The sequence below is a fragment of the Arachis hypogaea genome, chromosome 15 (genome assembly GCF_003086295.3).
Source record: "Arachis hypogaea cultivar Tifrunner chromosome 15, arahy.Tifrunner.gnm2.J5K5, whole genome shotgun sequence".
NCBI classification, from domain to species: domain Eukaryota; kingdom Viridiplantae; phylum Streptophyta; class Magnoliopsida; order Fabales; family Fabaceae; genus Arachis; species Arachis hypogaea.
Window position 1 is genome coordinate 84,180,989 of NC_092050.1, and position 7,417 is coordinate 84,188,405.

The 7,417-nt window shown below is 39.3% G+C and overlaps 1 non-coding gene across 1 annotated transcript; it reads left to right on the plus strand.

Moving 5' to 3' along the window:
• The first annotated feature begins 1,095 nt into the window (after positions 1 to 1,095).
• LOC112752802 (small nucleolar RNA R71) lies at positions 1,096 to 1,199 on the plus strand. Its single transcript, XR_003177217.1, has one exon. It is a non-coding gene; the product is annotated as a small nucleolar RNA R71 (small nucleolar RNA).
• Positions 1,200 to 7,417: the final 6,218 nt, after the last annotated feature.

Consider the following 7,417-nt stretch of genomic DNA (forward strand, 5'->3'; position numbering starts at 1 on the left):
TTTCAATGCAAGGAATATTGATATGGAGAGATGCAAACATATCTAGGAACCTTAATCTCACTACCACTAAGTCTTTGAGGGAATGGTGCTTTTGGTACATATGGTTTCAGGATTTCCTTCTCCATTGGTTCTTTCATCTGTGTAGAGTTAATTCATTGTTCTTTCTCCTCCGAGTTTTCCTGAGGAATTCTTTGGATGTTCTCTGTTGGCTTGCTAATCTCTTCTTCCAAAGTCTCCTCACTTGTAAGAGTGATTGCCTTGCATTCTTCCAACCTTACATTCTTTGTATCTCCTCTTGGGTTCTTCTCAGTATCACTTGGGAAGCTGTCAGTGGACTTTGGAATTTATTGAGACAGGTATCCTACTTGAGATTTAAGCCTCTTGATGGTGTCTCCTTGGTTCTTTATATTAGACCTTACTTCATCCTTGAATGCCTTGTTGTCTTGAACCTCTTTGCATAGATCTCCAAGCATAATAGCCTATCCTCTGATGGTGAATTGGAAATTGGATGCTGAGGATGACTATTTGGTGCTTGATATGAAGGTTGGTAAGAGTTTTTGTGTAGGGCTTGGTATGATCTTTGATTGGGTTGTTGATAAGTGGAGTTGTTGTAATGGTTGGAGTTGTGAGGTCTTTGGTCTTGGCTCTGGTTTTGTTGATTTCTCCACCCAAAGTTTGGGTGGTTCTTCCATCCAGGGTTATAAGTCTTGGAGTTTGGATGAGTTTCCAACATAGTTGACTTGCTCCCAATCACCTCCTTCCTCTGCATTTAACTCTTCTTGGACTGGTGGTTGAGTATTAATTGCTGTAACTTGATTTCTCTCCATTTGCTTGGTGAGGTCTGCCAATTGCTTAGTAATCATCTTGTTTTGAGCTAGTATTGCATCTATGTGATTCAGCTCCATCACCCCTCTATTGGTGCTTCTATCAGAGGCATAGAAGTATTCATTATTAGCCACTGTTTCAATGAAATCAATGGCTTCCTCTAAGTTCTTCTTCTTATTGAGAGAGCCTCCGGAAGAGTGATCTAAGGCCTTCTTTGACTATTGTTACAGACCTTCATAGAAAATGTATAGCTGTACCCATTCATTGAACATGTCAGGTGGGCACTTCCTTGTCAGCTCCTTGTATCTCTCCCATGCTTCATATAGAGTTTCACCATCTTGTTGCCTGAATGTTTGAACCTCAGCCCTCAATTTGTTAACTCTTTGGGGAGGGTAAAACCTTGCTAAGAACTTGTTCACCATATCTTCCCAAGTTGTCAAACTCTCCTTAGATAAAAGGGAAACAGAAGCAATCTATAGGTGTCAGGATTAACACCGTTGGACTTCACTCTATCACAGATTCTCAGGAATGTGGTTAAATGTTGATTGGGGTCTTCTTGGATACTTCCTCCGAATGAACTATTGTTCTGGACAAGAGTGATGAGTTGAGGCTTTAACTCGAATTTATTGGCATGGATGGTTGGTTTTAGAATGTAACTTCCACAATTTCCTGGGTTTGGGTTGATGTAAGAGCCTAGAACTCTTCTCTCCTGCCCAACATGGTTACCAGCACCTTCTCCAGCATGGTTGTGAACGTCTTCTTCCATTGTAACGTCTAGTGTAATATCCAAGACTTTTGAAAAGTCCTACTTTGAACTAATCTCAAATCATATATTCGTTTACAATTTTAATTTCAAAAATTATTTTATTGGAAATAATTTAAGGCAATTTTGATTAATTAGATTTGAAATAAATTAAGGCTTTGTCCAAACTCTATACATAAGGATCATTTTTCTGTTTATGATTTAGTTTTAGAAATTCAAAAATAATGACGTTTGGCTATTTAAATCAGAATTTAATCTAATTTTATGATTATTAGATTATTTTCTATATTTGAATTATAAAGTTGGTAGTTATGAAATAATAAGAATTTACATGATTTGGACTAAATAATTAATATTTTAAAAATATTAATACTGCTATTTTGGAAAGTAGAGAAATTTATTATATTATTTCTAATTTTTTGATTTAAACACTTTATTAAAAATAATTTGTAAAATTGATGAACAATAGTATTTTTATACATTATTATTGTTGGATTGAAATTTGGTTTTTAATTATTCCATTATCCTAATTTTATTAAAGTTTCCCAACCTACCTCTAACCAAACCATAATTCACTAAGAACAAAATCCAACCGTAGCCCCCTCACTCTCAGCCACAACACTTTTCTCCCTTCAGCAAACAATCTGAAAAAATGAAAGAAAGAAAGAAAGGGGGAAGCAGGGGAAGGGGCCACGGAGAAGGGGAGGAGGAAAGGAAGAAGCTTGGCACCGCCGTTCTGCACAACAGTCGCCGCGCTTACCCACTCACCGTCGCCGCTAGAGGAGCTTCGTGTATCGCCGATCATCCCTGCGCCGTTCCCTTTGTGTTGTCGTGTCACCACCAGAAGGAGGAGAAGAGGCCGTTGTTGTCGTTGAGCTCGTCGTCGTTCATACCAGCCATCGTTCGTACTTGATGACAAGTCATCTTAGCCTAGTTTCACTAGCCTTTTTCTTTTGTTTTCAATTGAATTATGCACTTTCTTGAGCCAAAAGCAAGCCAATTGGGTAGATTTTCATGTTTCCTTTGATTTAATCAACCATGTATGAATTCATGCTATTTCATGAGGTTTTATGCTATAATTGTCATATATTATGAAAGAATGAATATCTCATGATTTTGAGCATAGCTTTGATGTGTTTGGTTGATTAATGATAGGTGAAGAAAGCTCGGAGAAAGGTTGATGCAAGAAGGAATGGCTAGGAGGAATGACTTGAGTCTTGAATTAATTATGAACCAGGAAGCAAAAGCTGGAGCAAAAGTTAGCCCCTAACTTTTTGGCTAACTTTTGGCATGAAAAACACTTCCTGGATGCACCAAAAGTTTGCACCAACGTTAGCCCCTAACTTTTTGGCTAACGTTGGCGCTTGAAAAACTCCCTGGGCTAGCAAAAGTTTGCGCCAACGTTAGCCCCTAACTTTCTGGCTAACGTTGGCGCCATGAATAACTAAGGGGAGGCCAACGTTGGAGCAAAAGTTAGACCCCTAACTTTTGCCCCAACGTTGGTATCAGCAAAACAAGGGTGCTGATGTGAAAAGTTGGAGCAAAAGTTAGACCCTAACTTTTACTCCAACTTTTACTCAAGCTTTCATGATTCAAACCCGGTTCAATTCGGTTCTTCTCCAAACTCCAAGAGCAATCAACCAAGGCCTCTCTCAACCCAATTCCACCAAGAGCAAAGGCCCAATTGAAGGCTTGAAGACCATTTGAAGAAAGTGTATAAATAGATTAGAATTTAAGTTTTAAGGGGGCTGCCCTTTGAGTTTTCAGAGAGTTTTCTTTTCTGGTTTGATTGAGAGCTCACTTTTACAATTCTTAGAATTGTTGTTTTAATTCAAGAGAATTTGGGAGGAGAATTGATCTCTCTTCTTCCTTGTTCTTGCCCAGCACTCTTTACTTTTCTTGTCTTGGATTTTGGGTGGAGAATTGAAGAAATTCTGTTTCAATCTCACCTTGGAATCTTGTTTAATTTTCTGCTTAATTGAATTTCAGTTTCGGTTAATTGTTCTTTATCTACTTTCTTTGCAATTTACAATTTCCTTTGCAATTGTTCTTGTTGGATCTAGGAAGGCATTGAGATCTAGACTTGGTTTTCTAGTCTCTTGGGTCCTGAGATCCGGATTTCCCATTTCCCATTCCCTGTTTACTGTTTTCATGCTCATTTACAATTCTGTTTCTAGATCTGATTCAATCCAAGTGTTCTTCTATTCATCTGCTTGTTGCAATTTTACATTTCCTTGTTTAATTTCTGCAAATCCAACTCCCCATTCCCTTTACAATTCAAGCCATTTACATTTCTTGCACTTTAAGATTTTGCAATTTACATTTCTTGCGTTCTATGTTTCTGCCATTTAATTTCTTGTTCTTTAAGATTCAGCACTTTAATTCCTGTTCTCTTTAATTTCATGCCAATTACCCATTCCCTTTACTTTCTATGCAATTTAAATTCTGCAAATCACAAATCTCTCAACCAAATCTTGATTTGCTTGACTAAATCAACCACTAAACTAAAATTGCTCAATCCTTCAATCCCTGTGGGATCGACCTCACTCCCGTGAGTTATTATTACTTGATGTGACCCGGTGCACTTGCCGGTTAAGTTTGGGTGTTTTGGAGAAATTCGTTTTTCCGCGAAAATATCCCATCAAGTTTTTGGCGCCGCTGCCGGGGATTGATTAGATTGACAATGATTAAGTGAGGTGGTGATCTAGATCTAGCATTTTTATTTTCTGTTCCTTTAATTTTCAATTAACCCACTAACTGTTTGAATTTTTGCTTAAGCTAACTAAAACTTCATTCTAGCAATAGATTGAAGTGTCACTGGTTTGTGTGTTTCTTATGTTCTATTTGTATGTCAGGTACAAGAAGAAATACACCCATCTTTCATGAACAAGACGAAAGAACTCTTAGAAGGTTAAGAAGAGCTGAAAGAGGGAAAAATATTGTTGGAGAAGAGGAATCAGAAGAAGAATTCCAAGATATGGAGGAACATTCAACTAATCCACCAGGTGGAGCAGACAACAACAATAACAATCCACCCCAGTGGAGAGTTTTAGCGTCCTATACTTTTGCAAATCCTAGACATTGTGGAAGTAGCATCTTAACTCCAAATGTCAATGCAAACAATTTTGAACTAAAGCCACAACTCATTACTTTGGTTCAAAACAATTGCTCTTTTGGTGGAGGACCACTTGAAGATCCGAACCAACACCTATCCACCTTCTTGAGGATTTGTAACACTATTAAAACTAATGGTGTGCCTCCTGACAGCTACAAGCTATTGCTATTCCCATTTTCTCTCAGAGACAAGGCCACTCAATGGTTGGAATCCTTTCCAAGAGACAGCATCAACAATTGGGATGATTTGGTAACCAAGTTTCTTGCCAAATTTTACCCACCTCAAAGGATCATAAGGTTGAAGACTGAGGTACAAACATTTACACAAATGGAGGCTGAACCCATCCATGAGGCATGGGAGAGATACAAGGCTCTAATCAGGAAATGTCCTCCTGAAATGTTCACTGAGTGGGATAAGCTGCAGAATTTCTATGAGGGCTTAACATTGAAATCTCAAGAAGCTTTGGATCATTCAGCTAGAGGTTCCTTGCAACTCATGAAAACTGCAGAGGAAGCTCAAAATCTCATTAATATGGTGGCTAACAACCAATATTTCTTTGCTCATCAAAGAAACCGCCAACCATCACAAAGAAGAGGAGTAATGGAGCTAGAAGGAGTAGACTCAATCTTGGCTCAAAACAAGATGATGCAGCAGCAAATTCAACAATAATTTGAACAAATGGCCAAGAGGATTGATAGTCTCCAAGTTGCAGCAGTTAACACTAGCCAACCATCAACCACATGGGGACAGAATGAAGAAACTCAAGAAGAACAACAACAAGAGCAAGTACAGTATATGCACAACCAAGGACCAAATGAAGTGTATGGTGATACATACAATCCATCCTGGAAGAACCACCCAAACCTCAGATGGGGAGATAATCACACCCAAAAACAACAACCATGGCAGAGAAACTCAAACCAAAACAACCCAAGAAGCAACCAAAACCACAACCAGCAGCAAACTAACCAGAACCCCTACAGAAAAACTCAAAACAACTACCCCAACCCCAACCAGTACCAATCCAATAACCAACCCACCAACCAAAATGCCTACCATCCACCACCCACATCTCATAACCCACCTCAAGTATCACCTGAAGCCCAGAGAATCACTAACTTGGAGGCCGTGATAGACAAAATGTTGAAACACCAGGAAATGACAACCAAGAATCATGAAGCCTCCCTGAAGAGCCTAGAGAGACAGATGGGGCAAATCTCCAAACAGATTTCTGTTGAGAGACCTTCAAGCTCACTGCCGAGCGACACAATCCCAAATCCTAAGGAAGAATGCAAGGCAATACAATTAAGGAGTGGGAGAACATTGATGAGCAACAATGACACTACTAAGAAGCAAGTAGAGAGCAGCAAAAGACCAATAGAAGAGGAACAGCTAACACACACAGAGGAAGCCGATGATGATGATGCAATGGCAAGCAAGGAAGCTTCAAAGCAAACTCAAGCAAAGGAGGAACAATCAAAAATTCAAAAAAAAGGGAATGAAGCAGTTGAAAAGCCAACCAAGAATCAAAAGCAACAAGCAGAGAAAACCTTTGTACCTCCACTGCCATATCCCCAGAGGTTCAACAAAGAAACCAAGGACCAGCATTTTCATAAGTTCCTTGAAACTTTCAAAAAGCTGGAAATCAATATTCCTTTTGCTGAAGCACTTGAGCAAATGCCTCTGTATGCCAAGTTTTTGAAGGAGCTTATAAACAAGAAAAGAAGTTGGCTTGAGAAGGAAACCGTGTTACTCACCGAGGAATGCAGTGCTTTGATTCAAAGGGGCATTCCACCAAAACTCAAGGATCCAGGAAGCTTTGTAGTCTCATGCACCATTGGCAGAATAATTCTCAACAAAGCTCTCTGTGACCTTGGTGCCAGCATCAACTTAATGCCTCTCTCAATGATGAGAAAACTTGCTATAGAAGAGCTTAAACCCACCAGGATGTCATTGGTCATGGCTGATAGATCAATCAAAACACCCACTGGAATTGTGGAAAATCTGTTTGTAAAGGTTGGGGAGTTTATTTTCCCAGCAGATTTTGTGATTTTGGATACTGAAGAGGAAGAAAACAATTCAATCATTTTGGGAAGGCCATTTCTAGCCACAGCAAGAGCCACTATTGATTTAGAAAAAGGAGAAATGATCTTCAAGGTCCACAATGAACAAATGGTCATAAACGTCTTCAAGTCAATGCAACACATTCCTGAGCAAGAGGATTATGTGAGAGTGGACATGATAGAGAGTTTGGTGGAAGAAATGCTGGAAGAAAGTCCTCAAGAGTAAGAAGGAAATCAAGAGGCAACAGAGGAACAAGTAGCTGAGACTTCCATTGAGCAAGATGAAAAACAAGACAAGAAGGAAGAAGTACGAAAACAAGAACTGAAACCATTACCCACCCATCTCAAATATGCATTCCTTGGCACATCGGAGAGCTTCCCAGTAATCATTAATTCATCCCTGACAAAGAAGGAAGAAGGAGAACTTCTTGATGTACTCAAAGCTCACAAAGATGCTTTAGGATGGACCATTGATGACCTGAAGGGAATCAGCCCTGCAGTGTGTATGCATAAGATCCTCTTGGAAGATAATTCCAAACCAGTGGTTCAAGCACAAAGAAGGCTAAATCCCACAATGAAGGAAGTTGTCCAGAAGGAAGTAATGAAGTTGTGGAATGCAGGGATAATCTTCCCAATATCTGACAGCCCATG